Source organism: Nomascus leucogenys, chromosome 23 (assembly GCF_006542625.1).
Source record: "Nomascus leucogenys isolate Asia chromosome 23, Asia_NLE_v1, whole genome shotgun sequence".
In the NCBI taxonomy this organism is placed as follows: Eukaryota; Metazoa; Chordata; class Mammalia; order Primates; family Hylobatidae; genus Nomascus; species Nomascus leucogenys.
Genome location: NC_044403.1, coordinates 24,190,507 through 24,205,963, shown reverse-complemented (window position 1 = coordinate 24,205,963; position 15,457 = coordinate 24,190,507).

The following is a 15,457-nucleotide window of genomic DNA, read 5'->3' as shown; positions in this document are numbered from 1 at the left end:
TCTACCACAGAGGCCAGAAGCAATGTGGGGGCTGGACGTGGTGGCTCATGCCTGTACTCTGGGAAGGCGAGGCGGGTTGATCACTTGAGGCTAGGAGTTCGAGACCAGCCTGGCCAACATGGCGAAACATATGAAAAATACAACTGACAAACCAACCAACCAACCAAGCGACAACAAAACAGGTCTACCCTGGAGTCATACTCTAATTTTTTCTATTTTCCTCCCTTTCTGATCCTTTATCCCACTTTCTTTTTCTTCCTCTTCCTTCTCCTTCTTCTTTGTCAAATAGAGGATTGAGTTATTATCATTGATCCATACAAAGTCCCTCTCTCATTTATTTTCTTTAATTCCCACCCCCCATTTCTATTCCCCGTCTTCCCATGGGCAACCTTCCTAATATGTTTGATATGCATCTTTTTGTTTCTATGTACTTTTAGAAAATGTTTATTGTTTTGTGTGCAAAAAAAAACAATTAAAATAAGGTAGAGATTAAATCTAAATATATGAATGATAAATTAGAATGTGAATAGTCTAAATACATCAATTTAAAAGACAGACTATTAGAGTGGATAAGAAAACAAGACTCAATTATATGTAGTCTACAAAAAACTCACTGCAAATATAAAGGATAGATTGAAAATAAAGGATGGAGAAAAATATGCCACGTTAACACTAATAATAAGGCTGAAGTAGCTATATTAATTTCAGACAAGGAAAAAGGGGACAATTCTCCAAGAAGTCATAACAGTCCTGAGTTTTTGCATACTTAACAACAGAGGTCAAAATATGTGGAGGCAAAAACCGATAGAACTGCAAGCGAAAATATACAAGTCCACTATTATAGTTGGAGACTACAATACCCATTTATCAGTAACTGACAGATCCAGCAGAAGGAAAACCAGTAAGCATATAGTTGAATTGAATAGCACAATCAATCAATTGGTGCTAATTGATATTTATAGGCCATTTCATCCAACAACAGTAGAATACACATTTTTCTCAAGCTCACATGGAACATTCTTAAAGATGGGTCATATCCTAGCTCAAAAACATACCTTAATAAACTTAAAAGAATAGAAATCAAAGTATGTGCTCAGAAAACAATGGAAATAAATTAGAAGTCAATAACAGAAAGATAGCTAGAAAATTCCAGAATATTTGGAGGTTAAATAACATACTTCTAAATGACATATAGGCCCAAGAAGTCTTATGAGAAATTTAAAAAATACGTTGAACTAAATAAAAATGAAAACAAGTAACTAAGAAACACTTCCTAACCCATTCTATGAGAACAACATTACCCTAATACCAAAACTAGAGAAGTACATTACAAGATAAGTACAGATTAATATCTCTAATGAACAAAAATCCAAAAATCCTCAACAAAATATTAGAAAACCAAGCCCAACAATGTGTAAGAATAGTTATGTGCATTAAAGAGTGGGATTTATTCTAGGTATGCATGGCTAGTTCAGCATTCAAAAATCATTTAATGTAATCCATCATATTAACAGGCTAAAGAAAAAAACTTTTGGTCATATGAGTAAATGCAGAAAAAGCTTTTGACAAAATTCAACACTCATTCTGGACAAAAACTACTCAGCAAACTCAACTGTATATAGAACATCTACGAAAAATCTACAGCTAACGTTATACTTAATGGTGAGAGACTAGATACTTTCCCTTCAAATCCTGAACAAGACAGGGATGTCTACTCTTACTACTCCTAGTCATCATTGTCCTGGAATTCCTAGCTAATGAAATAAGAGAAGAAAATAAAATAAAAGGTATACAGACTGGTAAGGAAGAAATGAAACTGTTTTTGTTCACAGATTACATGATTGGCTATGTAGAAAATCTTGAAGGAGTTGAACCTTTGGGGCAGGGTTACCTGGCTTTTGATTTTAAAAGAATAAACAAGAGAAAAACAGAATTTGAGAAGGAAGAAAGCCAATTAAGAGACAGAAGTTTATGCTGAGAGGGACTTTCCCAAGGCTAAAATGATTCTTTTAGGCTGGACGGAGAGAGGTCAGTGAGTCCCTTAAGAGCAGGTACCTACTCTAGTTTCTGGTACTCTCTGAGTAAGTATCAGGGCTTCAGAAGGAAGGTCTGCATGGAGCATTTGGAAGGTTGGGTTCCAGGCCCAGCTGCTTGTTCTTGGTCAAAGATTCCTATCCCCAAGAATGATAATGTGGCCACAGAGCTGTGGATCTAAAATGGTCACGTGGACTACAGACAGATGCCGGTGGTGGAGTGGGTGCAATATCTTGATCCTGCATTTGGTCACCAGGTAGGAAGGACCCAAAATGTCTGAGATAAATTTCCTGTCAGTCCAATGGAGCTGGGGTTTAGAGTCATATTTTATTTACAAAAAATAAAGGGATGTGCTATTTCTTGTAGAATATATTGTTTCTAAGAAAACAAAACTTAAAGCAAAAATCAGCTATTTCCAGAGTTGTGAATGTAATTCTGCCCATAGATAAGGATGATTTGTGCTAGTACCTTATTTTATCTTCTCATTTCAGGTTTCTATGGTTATTTTACTCCTCTCTTCTCTGTTCCCATTGCCTAACTTTATTTTTATTTTTATTTTTACAAGATTTTTAATAAAGTAGTAGCACTCAACTTTTTTAACCTTTGCTGCCACCCTGTGGCTATCTTTTATTACTGTATATGAAAAGGGCATCTCTTGGAGCCATCTAAACAAGAACAAGTGTAGGGGAAGCACATTAAAAACGTATTTGAAAATAATACTGCTCTGTATCTGGGGCATGAATCTGATATATGCTATATGTGTCTTATGTATCAGTATATGTCTTTCAGAATCCTATTAGTCTGTGTCTAACCTTATCATAGTATTCCCCCATTCCTCACTTCAAATTAAGATGCATAACGACTCTGGGAACACAGTAACTGTTGATCCTGACTTGCCACCTAGTGTCAATTATTGATTTTAATAAACTTCAGAAAAAAAAATCTTTGTAGGAAGCTGAACCTGAAATCTATAGTAGACTCAATTATTAAAATAGAGCTCTTTGTAGATTTTCAGTTGGTCTAAAACTTGTCACATTGGTCCAAAGCATTTTGGCTCTCCCTAAGTGGTAAGAAATACAGTTTTAAGAAGTGGAATATACTTATAGCCCATTTTTCAGGAAAATTTTCCATGAGAAATAAGGATGACTGTAATAATCTCCTTGCCACCTGTCTCTCTCACACTAGCTCTGCCACTTGTTATCATCCTAAACAAAATCTGATTTTGCCACTGTGTTGCCTCTAAAAGATTTCATTAGCTTCCTATTAACGGCAGTGGCTGCTTGCTATCATACCCCCTGCAGCTGGGGCTGCACACTCCATGGAGCCAGTGGGAGCTCCGCCTCTTCTGAGTTGGGGTGGGGGCTCCCCAGGTGCTGTTGCAGCCCTGCAAACCTCAGTCCTCCAAACCTCAGCTGCAGACCCAGGCCTCCTGCTCTATGAAGCAGGCAGGAGCCCCGTCCTCCTGGGTGGGGCTACAGCCGCCCAAATGTGGTTGTGGATATGAGCCTCCCTGTGCTCCCGGAGGGGGCCGGGAGTAGGCAGGATCTGCCCTTTTGGGTGCAGCTGCAGACCCGGGCCTCGCGCTCCACGGAGCAGGCAGGAGCCAGGGACACGCGGGAACCTCCCCCCTTTCAAGTTGGCGAGGTGGGAGCTCCCCTGGCACAGGACCTGGGCATCTCTGCCGTGTGCACCCTCATGGGCCCAGGAAGGTCTCTCCCACACCCCGCTCTTTGCAAGCTCAGGGGTGTCTGCTTCCACCGCCTGGCCTCTCTCTGCTCCTGGCACTGGCTTGGATCTTGGAATGGGGACTTGGGGGCCATGAATGGCGGCAGGAGGCAGAGTCCTGGGAGGAAGGGGGCGGGCCCCCACTAAGGCCCCACCTTCAGACCAGGAAGGGCCTGAAGGCTGGGGGCCAGGCTGCCAGTCCCACCAACTGGAGTGGGGACATGTGGTGCCTCTTCCTGTCCACCTATGGCTGCCCGTGGACTAATCAGCACACACTTCCTCCCCTCCGAGGTCCATAAAAGCCATGGGCTCAGCCAGAACAAGACAGGATGGAGAGAATAGAGAGGACTCAATGGGAAGACCAGCTGCAGAAAGGAACCACCCTCTCTGCTCAGAGCTTCAGAGACTTCCAGAGACGGGACTACCAGCTGCAGAGAGGAGTAACTCTCTCCAGGAGGCCAGCTGCAGAGAGGAGCAGCCCTCTCCAGGGCTTCCTGTCTGCTGACAGCAGATGCCAGGATGACCTGTCTATAGAGACGACACAATGGGAAGACCAGCTGCAGAGAGGAACTACCCTCTCTGCTGAGAGCTTCAGAGACCTGCAGAGGGGAGCAACCCTTTCCAGAAGGCCAGCTGCGGAGAGGAGCAGTCCTCTCCACGGCCTCCTCTCTGTTGATGGCAGACGTCGGCACAACCTGTCTACAGAGAGCTAGCCACTGCCGGTCTCCTCTGAGCTGTTCTAACGCTTAGTATAGCTCATCTTTGTCTTGTTCACCCTTCACTTGTCTGCATACGGGAAAATCAACGCCCCCCAAAATCCCCTAAGACTATTACTTATAAAATAACATGAAAACTTCTGTTAGCACCCTTGATAAATGAGTCTCAACTGATTTCTCTAGCCTCACTTTTTATCACTGCCTTCAACACTGTCCTGACTTTTCAACAGTAAACCATGTCTAACTCTCTTAGCATAGGCCCCAATTGAGAACTGCTTCCTTTTCTGTCCTAAGCCTTACTTAGATCTTTTCATTGCAATTAGACAAAAATATTAGCGCATTAAGAGTCAGAGACCAATCAACAGGATGTTCTCTGTTCCTCCGTTTCCCATCAAATACAGCACTATGCACAAAGGTAGCATTCTCTATTGTGTCCATTTGTTGGGGAGCCCGGCAAATCTGGGCCTCAGCTGATACAGCTCTCTTGTGATTGAGATTTACAACAGGAATCACATGTGCCTTATATAAGAGCGTCTGCAGGCATGGCTGGATCCAATTCTGAGGATGGAGATTCTCTGACCCTTTTATTAAATACAGGATAGTGGATTATTCATAATCTTGGACTCCATCGTATTATCCAATTATAAGTCTATTGACTCTTTCGGAGACACTGAGGGGCTCTTTTCTTTCTCTACTCTGGGAAGAAAGAAGGTAAGGCCACATAATCTTTAAATAAAGAGACTCTAAGCAAGAAGTTTTGTAGGTGTTACCTTTTCTCCTCCCTCAGCATAGTCTGACTTTGGGAAAGGCAAATTCAAACCGTGAGCAGCACTGGTCACAGTCTACCAGTGCCACATGCCTCACACAAGAAATGAACAATCGCTCCATGCTGATGCCAACAGGTCTCAGACATGAACTCACCCGAGGGTCGTCTCACAGATGCCTTTCCTGTTTTCTTTGCCCCATTTTTCTTTTTTTGCTTTGCTTTTACATACTTTCTCTTCTTTTGAACACATCTGTCTTTCTGCATTCAGCCTCCCACCATCATCTGATAGCTCAAAAGAAGAGACAGCCGCCTCCTTCCTCACAGCTGAGTAGCACTGAGAAGTAGTTAAGGGTGTGGACTCCGGAGCTGGAATGCCTAGGTTAAAATCTTGCCTCATTTTTCACTTAGAGCTGGAGAAAGTTTCTGAACTTCTCCAAACTTCTGTTTTTCATTTAAAAATGGGATTAATAATAGTATCTACATCATAATGTGATTGTGAGGGTAAAATTACCTAATACCAACAAAATGCTTAAAGCAGCGCCAGGCAGATGGTAGATACTCAGTACTGCCTTTAAAGAAATTAACCCTTCTACCTCTTTTGTGCTTCTATTGTGAAATTAATGGCTGAAAATGGGATCTATCAGATGTCTACCCTGTAAAGTAGATGAGAATCACACAAATACATGGCAATAAATGATGCAGGATGAAAATGCTCAGCGACCCCACCACATTTGTTCTCATTTGTTGTTGAACTGCATGCTGGTAGGAGGTAGCACCTCCTTTGGTTTGTAAACTTTGGTTTGTAAACTTCAGCTTGTAAACATTTCTTCCTTGATTTAACCCATCACCACTATGGAAACCATTCCTATAAACTTTATAAAATTAATCAGGGAAGAAGGGAGGGGGAGAAATGAAAACAAACCCAGCTTGCACCACACTCAGCATTAAGCACTAGGTCAGTCTGTGCTCGGACCTGCTTCCTCTTAGTTGTTTGCTGCCTGTTGCCCTAGAATCACACAGACCCTAGATCGTAGTTCCCCTTAACTGCTCTACAGATAACAATTTGAACATTATAAAATGTAAAGTTTTCCATTTGAGATATCCTTTCAGGTTCTGCATACTAATGAAACTACTGACATCAGCTGGTCTGAAGGACCCCATAGGAGCTGACTCACCAAAGAATGCAGTTTCCATGTCCTGATGAATTCATTCTCCTTACCCCAACCAATCAATGATCTCAATTCTCCAGCTCCTCACCCTCCATGATCCCCTTAAAAGCCCGAGCCCGGAACTCTTCAGGGAGGCGAATTTGAGGGTCTCCTCCCATCTCCTCACTTGGTGCCCTGTGAGCATTAAGCTCTTTCTCTGCTTCAAACCCTGCTGTCTCAGTGTAATTGGTCTGTTATTGTGCACTGGTCATATGAATCTGTTGGTCATGTGACACTATGAATGCTGTCACTCAGCAATTCACCATAAATTGGGGAGTTGCCTTGTTTTTATTTATTTATCACATGTATTTCAATGATCAATATTAGAAATGTTTTGAGTCTTCATTTAGAAGTTTCATGATGTTTCTGTGATCAGATATATGCTGTAGAAACAGCTCATTTTATTTTTTAAATTTGAATATAATTTTTATTACCAAGGTTATGTGCAAAATTTTAAAAACGCAAATTTTCCTATGACTTTTTATGAAAAATAATAGTTCATTGACTTCTTTAATCTTTAATTTTTATGAATACATAACAGTTGCATGTATTTATAGGGTACATGTATTTTTATACAAGCATACAATGTGTAACGATCACTTGATAATTGGGATATTCATCACATTAAACATTTATTATTTATTTGTGTTAGGAACATTCCAATTCTACTATTCTAGTTATTTCTAAATGGAGAATAAATTATTGCTTACTGTAGTTGCTCTATTTTGCTACTGAACACTAGATCTTATTCCTTGGTTATATTGATTAGCCTAGGGTAAAATTGGTTTTGTTCTATGTCATGTCACTTAAAGTTGCAGTTTCTAAGAACCTATCAATGATATTAAGAGAGGATATACTCTACAGGTTGAGCATCTCTAATCCAAAAATCTGAAACCCAAAGTGCTCCAAAATCTGAAACTTTTGGAGTGCTGATGTGGTGCTAAGAGGAAATACTCACTGGATCATTCTGGATTTCCAATTTTTGGATTAGGGATGCTCAACTGGTAAGTATACTTAAAATATTTCAAATCTAAAAAATTCAAAATTCAAAACACTTCTGATCCCAAGTATTTTGGATAAGGGATACGCAACCTGTACTTATTTATACTGCTCCAATAACACATCATTCTCTCACACACATAAAATTGATATCCAGAGATTTTTTGACCCAAAGTCATACAAATGGTCAGTGGCAGATTTTGTATTAGAAGTTAAGCTAATTCATTTCTAATTCTGTGAAATTGTCATAATATTATTATGACTCCCACCTAAACATAACTTATTAATTAATTGATTGATTGATAAATTTTCACCATTCTGCAATATGGAGCTTCTATCTGGAGAGGCCAGTCCTTTTACCTGGTGCTAAAATAAACAATTTCTTCTGCTTTTGCCAAAGATGTTTCCACTCAGACATACTCTACACTCTTGTCACTAATCTTCAGTTTAGAAGTTTTTTCTTGGAGTGAAACTTTCCCAGATTGCCATTACATTGCTTTGCATATTCTGAGGTTCTGCAGTAGAGAGGCTGTTGTGAATTGTTCCTAAATTTATGCTAGGTGCTCGTACCTCAATTTGGATGTCATTATTTGCTCATTGCAAATACAGGGTACAATGAAAAGCAGTAAGTGAGCATGGAGTAAATTTGCATTAAATGAAGAATGAATCAATTATAGAGTCTCTAGAAATACATATTTATTTGCCAACCTCGTTCAGTACCTGTATTGCAGACAAAATATCCTTTTAAAAAGTCTTGGGTCTGGGGATTCCAGCAAAGCCTTGTTTATAGACAAAAGCCTCAAACATTTTCTTGCTCTGTGTCTGTGGAGAGAAGAGGAAAGCAAACAGGATGACTTAGGGCTTGCCAAGGAGTGAATATAATTCTAACTGGATATGGACAGCGGCAGGGCTTGCTAAAGGAGACCAAATTGGCTATGGCTGAGAATGGAATCCATCAGATATCTACCCTGTAATAAAATTACAGGGTAATTTTATTTACACTCTTCTGATAAGAAAATTAGGAAGCCTTCCAAGGAGTTAGTGTTCCTCTCCAAAGATGTATATTTCTGTGTTATCTTGCAGTATGATAAATCTGAGATCAACTAATAAAAGACGTAGATGATTTTGTTATTTAGGAGGACTGGTTTTGAGAGCAAAATGAAGGCTTGGCATATGTAGAGCAAACTGCCTATCTGGGCTGCAGGGGACACTGTATTCAGCAAAAGTTGCTTCATCTGAAAGACACAATGGGAGAAAAGCTTGAGAATGGGAGCTTCAACGGGACAGGGCTTTGTGGAGAGGCTTTGACCTACTTAAGGACTGTGAACCGTACTGAATCAGGGCCTGCGTGATCACAACAATGTCAGCTCACTGGGGAAATATAGAGACATGATCAAGGAATTTCCACTCTTGATACCATTGGTATAATCCTTACTCTGGTGGAAAATCAAAGCCTGCTCATGCTACAGTGTTCAAGCAAAGTACTAGGGGGGATCACGCAGGTATGTATTCTTTCAGTTCTTGTTCCATATTTGCTTCTTTTTTCTTGCATGATATTTCTTATACATTTTCCTCATCTGAAAGACTTAGCATAATTTCTCTCCATAAATCAGTATAATACCCACGATTTATATTCCAACTGAAATTTTACTTGGTGTGTGTGTGTGTATTTTAGGGATGGGGTCTCACTCTCTCGCTCACTGCAGCCTCAAACTCCTAGGTTCCAATGATCGTCCTGCCTCAGCCTCCTGAGTAGCTGGGACTATGCTGGCTTATTTTTCAATTTTTTTGTAGAGATGGGCTCTCACTTAGTTGCCCAGGCTGGTCTCAAACTTCTAGCTTTAAGAGACCATTCTGCCTTGGCCTCCCAAAATGCTGGGATTAGAGGCATGAACCACTGTGCTTAGCTTCTTCATTTGCTGTTTAAAGACCACTCACGCTATAGTTCTCTCCCCTCTCTTGGTTCTTACTATAATTATTTGTATAGTTCTTAGGCTCTTCTTTATTGCTTTGCATTGCTATATTACCTTTTTAAGATTTATGTATGCCTTTATTTATAAGCACTTCTATGTAAAACTCTTGGTACTTTGGATTATTTTGCATGATTGATAGGCTTACATATCAATATACATGTATATTACAGGTAGTTTTTGCAGTAGTTTTGTAGGCCAAGGAGGAAATAATAAGGTATGGAGACAGATTAAACTGAAAACAAGATGTACAAGGGTTTACCACACTTTAATTCCTTTAAGAATTGAGGTTTGGCCTCCACTTCCACCCATGTTGCTACTATCTCAAGTGAAATAATTCAGAAACAGGAGGTCAAATACTTCACATTCTCACTTATAAGTGGGAGCTAAATAATTTGTACACATGGACACAGAGAGTGGGATAACAGATAGTGGAGACTCAGAAGGGTGAGAGGGAAATCACTTAATGGGTACAATGTACTCTAATTAGGTGATAGCTACACTCAAAGCCCAGACTTCACCACTATGCAATGTAGCCATGTAACAAAACCAAACTTGTACCCCCTAAATCTATATAAAGTAAAAAAGAAAAAAACCCCAAACAAATTAGCTTTTATTTTATTTTTCCATCAAAGACACCACGCTGGAAAGAACTGAGTTTATCTAGGATTCTGTTTTCCTCACCTGTCTCATAGTAATCATAGGCTTTCACAAAAGCAGGTTTCGGCTTTCTTATGGGGGTGTCTTGCAGAAGAGTGAAAGAAAAAGTCAGTCTTCAATCCGTAACCCAAGAAAGGAAGGAGTAATAATTCGGAACCAGGGAGGCCTCATCTCTTTTTCCTTAGCATCAGTCTTCATCCTTTGAAAGACAATTTTTTAGTGGGCTGATAGGATTCATTCTCCAATTTATTGTGCTCCCTAACAGCTCACATAGGGAGCAGTTGGAGGGTGATGTGGATTTTAGAGTAGGAACCTCAGGAACTTGAGCAGAGGCTCCTGAGAGTAGCTTAGAAGTTTATTAGTCTTTTAAATGATTAAAATAATACATATTCCTCCATAATAGCAGCACATGGCCCTGCCTATAGTGAGAGATAGATTCTTTATACTGGCAAGCTCACTCTATCTATATTAATACCAGTATTTCCAAATATTCAGGAAACAGACATACATCAGGTGCTGTTCTTGTGCTGCTAATGAAGCTAATGGAATTACACCATGATAAAACTGACTGTGATTAATATATCTAGACTGATAGCATATCTATCATCTGTATCTATCTAATCTATCGTCTACCTTATCTATCATCTATCTATCTATCTATCATCTATCATCTATCTATCTATAATTTATCTAACTTCTCTCATACATGTATGCTAAGGTAAGGTTGATTTAATCACTGACAACCCTTGGAAACACTTCCTGTCCTTAATTACCAACTTTCAACATGGCTTCTGGATGATGAGGCTTATTTATGGAAAAGAGTGTTTATCTGAAGTACACAGAAATATTCATACACTCATTTTAATATAAACAAATCCATACCCACTGGCCTCCCCCAACCCTCTTGTCCCAAGTCCCAGGAAGCTTGTGATGAGGAATAAGGATGTAAAATATCTCATATGAACAGAGAGGATGTGCTTTTCCAAATGGCCTTCCTGATGGCTGCTCTTCTCGTACCACGTGCTTGCCTGGTGATGAGACCCCCTAGAAGGACTGTTCACCTGGGTCTGTCTAGCAAGGCTGGCAGGGGCCCCACCTGGTCCACAGAAATAAAGATATGGCTTTTGTGCACTTCTGTCCTGCTCACATGGCTAGATCTTTCAAGCTGAGGAAAATAAGAGAAATCACCAGTGTTACTGAATAAAGAAAGCCTATGGGGTGCAAAGAGACAAATAGACTGTGAGACTGAAGAAGTCTGTATATAAACAAAGCTGGGGTTAAATTCATTTAAATGAGTTTGAAGACACTTGTCCAGTAAGATGAAAACATATACAGAGTATTATGAATACCACCATATTAGATACAAGATTGAATATTCATATGATTTAGTAATAGGCATCTTTAGCATTTGTTTGAAGGTGAGGGAGAAGTATCCTCACATTGGATAGCTAGTCATCTGAGATGACTTGCGAAGCCATCTGTCTCTACACTGCCATTCATCTCAGCTTTCTCTACATTTCACGGTACTTAAAGACTATGCCAACGATTTTGGTACTTAATTATATCTTGCCCTGAAATGTCATTTGACAGTTTTGGTTACCCATGTTTAATATTTTTATCTAGAATGTATCAGCACCTAGCACAACTCTAAACATATATTTGGTACTATATGAATTCAATTTCCTCAGATTGTGACCAATGTTGCTTTGACATTATTAGGATACCATTGTTATATTCTTACATGGGATTAAAAAAATCCAAACACCTAGCACCTATTTACCATTTTCACTGTGGGTTTCAATGGATAAAACCAGATATCAACTTGGGTACATCCAAGACTAGACAGCTCCCTGTGTAACTATAGATATAAGAAAGAAAAATAAGCCTCACTATCTTTTGAATCTTGCTCTCAGTTAAGGTTCAACATAATCCCTGACATCTTTATTTATTTTTATTTTTAATTTTATGTATGTATGCATGTATGTATGTTGAGACAGGTTCTTTCCCTGTCACCAAGGCTGGAGTGCAGTGGCATGATCACTGATCACTGCACCTTAGACTTCCCAGGCTCCAGCCATCCTCCCACCTCAGCCTCCTGAGTAGCTGGGACCACAGGTGCATGCCGCTATGCCCGGCTAATTTTTGTGTTTTTGGTAGAGATGCGGTTTTGCCATTTGCCTGGGCTGGTCTTGAACCCCTGAACTCAAGCGATCCACCTGCCTTGGCCTCCCAAGCCAAAGTTTTGGGGTTACAGGTGTGAGCCACTCTGCCCAGCCAGCCGTGGCATTTTTTTTTTTTTTTTTTTTTTTGAGATGGAGTCTTGCTCTGTCTCCCAGGCTGGAGTGCAGTGGCACAATCTCGGCTCACTGCAAGCTCTGCCTCCCAGGTTCATGCCATTCTCCTGCCTCAGCCTCCCGAGTAGCTGGGACTACAGGTGCCCACCACCACGTCCGGCTAAGTTTTTGTATTTTTTTTTTTTAGTAGAGACGGGGTTTCATTGTGTTAGCCAGGATGATCTTGATCTCCTGACCTCATGATCCGCCCGCCTCGGCCTCCCAAAGTGCTGGGATTACTGGCGTGAGCCACTGCACCCGGCCCCAGCCCTGGCATCTTTAAGTAGCTTTGCTAACTATTCCTGTGTCCTCAGTGGTGTTTCCACTGCTGGGAATAAATAGCCTTTACTGTCAGTGTGAATGGTTCTGAAAACTAACTGCATAACAGAACCACCTACAGAGTTCATTAAAAACATAGATGCCTGTTAGCCGAACATGGTGGCAGGCGCCTGTAGTTCTAGCTCCTAGGGAGGCTGAGGCAGAAGAATTGCTTGAACCTAGGAGGCAGAGGTTGCGGTGAGCTGAGATTGCACCATTGCACTCCAGCCTGAGCGACAGAGTGAGACTCCATCTCAAAAAACAAAAAAAAACGAAAACAAAAAACACAGATGTCTGAGCACATCCCCAGAAATAATAAATTAAATCTTTATTGATGAGACCTGGAAGTCTGCTTTTTAAAATAAATTCTACAAAGGATGCTAACCAGATTTTAGAATTGCTGGTATATGTCGCTTCTTTATAACTTATATGTTTTGGATTAATGATGATCTTTTTTGTCGTGTGAAGACTATCTTCACAATTAGACTATAAGAGTTCTCTAGGTAAGAGACAGTATCTATGTATTTCCTGTAGTTACTCGAATATGATTTTGCTTAATTAATACATCTTGCTTTTATGAAACACATTTAACTTGTCTACTGATGATGGATCAAATTGTGAATATTATTTCCTCTTTTCATCCGAGAAGCTGGGATTAAATTCCTTTAAACGAATTTGAAGGATTTTGTATTTATAACCAGAGTCATGGGTTCTATTCCAAGTAAAGCTTTTTTTATTTTTTTATGAGATAGGGTCTCACTATGTTGCCCAGACTGGTTTTGAATTCCTGGGCATCATGTGATCCTCCCATCTCAATCTCCTGAGTAGCTGCCAGATAAAGTTTTTGAAGAGTGTTGTTGAATTGGGAATCTTTTTTCTCTTAGAAAAATAGAATTAATTTTTTTTTTAATAGAGATGGGGTCTTGCTATGTTTTCCAGATCTTTGCCAAGTTGGTCTTGAACTCCTGGCCTCAAGCAATCTTCCTACCTTGGCCTCCCAAAGTGCTAGGATTACAGGCGTCAGCCACTGCACCTGGCCATCATGCCTGGCCAAAAAATATAATTTTAAAAAGACCAGAAAGACTTTTCTTTACAGGTAAAGAAGAATGAGCCTATGTTAAAGTATCATTGAAATAAATTATTAATGGTCAGTCATGGTGACTCACCCCTGTAATTCCAGCACTTTGAGAGGCTTAAGTAGAAGGATCTCTTGAGCCCAGGAGTTTGAGACCAGTCTGGGCAGCATAGCGAGACCCTATCTTTACAAAAAATAAATAAATAAGATGAAAAAGAAGTTATCTATTCTTCAATCATGATGGTGGGCAATAAAAGAATCTTGGAGGCATACTAGTTAGAGCTTCTAACCCTACACAGTCTTCATTGTCCACTTCGGTGATGACAATTTTTTTAGTAGACAAGGCAAGAATTTAATGAAGAGAATTACTTTAGGTTTCTTGAATTTACTACTGAAGAGTTCTAGGTAGCTAATAGCTAATATTTTTGTAGCTAGTGTTGGGACACGGAAACCAACCCCCCAAAATATGGTGCTTTGACAGGCTGAACTGTATGATATATCTGATATATTTATATATTGTATAAAAAAATCACCTGACACAATAGATGTATAATATATCTGATATATTTATATCAGATATATTATACATTTATATATTATACATATACATTTATATACACATACATAATACATTATATTATACATATACATATATATCTATAATATATCTGATATATTTATATATTTATATCAGATATATTGTACATTTATAATATATTTATATTTTATATTATAGTATATTATCATTTATAATATAAATTATTATATTATGTTATATGTTATATGATATATATTTACAGCAGATATATTAAATATCTATTGTGTTAGGTGATTTTTTTATACAATATATAAATACATCAGATATATTATACATTTGAAAAATTAAACACCTAAACAGCCCAATTTTATGTGGATCAGCACTACTAACAGCTTAGGGTAAAATGACTGCTACAGCATAACTAGAATGTTAAAGTGGCATGTCTCAGACAACGTGGATGGACATAAAGTATTTGAGAGAATACTCCATAATAGAAAAAAAGTTGTAAAGACTAAAATACTAAATAAGACCTTTTTTTCCTGAGCAATAATTTGCCCAGGCTGGTCTCAAACTCTTGGCCTCAAATGATCCTCCTGCCTTGGCCTCCTAAAGCATTGGGATTACAGGTGTGAGCCACTGCTCCTGGTCAGAATTCTTGATTAAACAATAGGGTCTAAATAAATTTAAAACCCTTTTATTCTTTTTATTCTTACAGGATAGACTCAAATATTCTATTTCTTTCCAACTTTGTATTCTTGTCATAACAACCCAGTATTCTCTGAGGCAAATGGAAGCTTATGACCAACTGGCCTGAAATGGGGGTAGGGTTAGTGGTGAGTCACATATAAAAAAATGCAAGAGAATAGCAGCGTATCATATTTCAAAATAAAATACGAACTATATATAAAACTGACCCCAACAAGTCTCCATTTCATTTCCTGTCATGTATCTATATGCTTTCCTGGAAAGAATAAACTTCAGTTCACAAAATCAGATGTAGAAGATACATCACTTTAAAAAATTCTACGTAATTTTAATTCCAAGATTCCCATGCCACCAGGCTGGTGGGAAATCCAGTTTTAGTTGTAATTAGGCCCTTTCTCCAGTATCACATA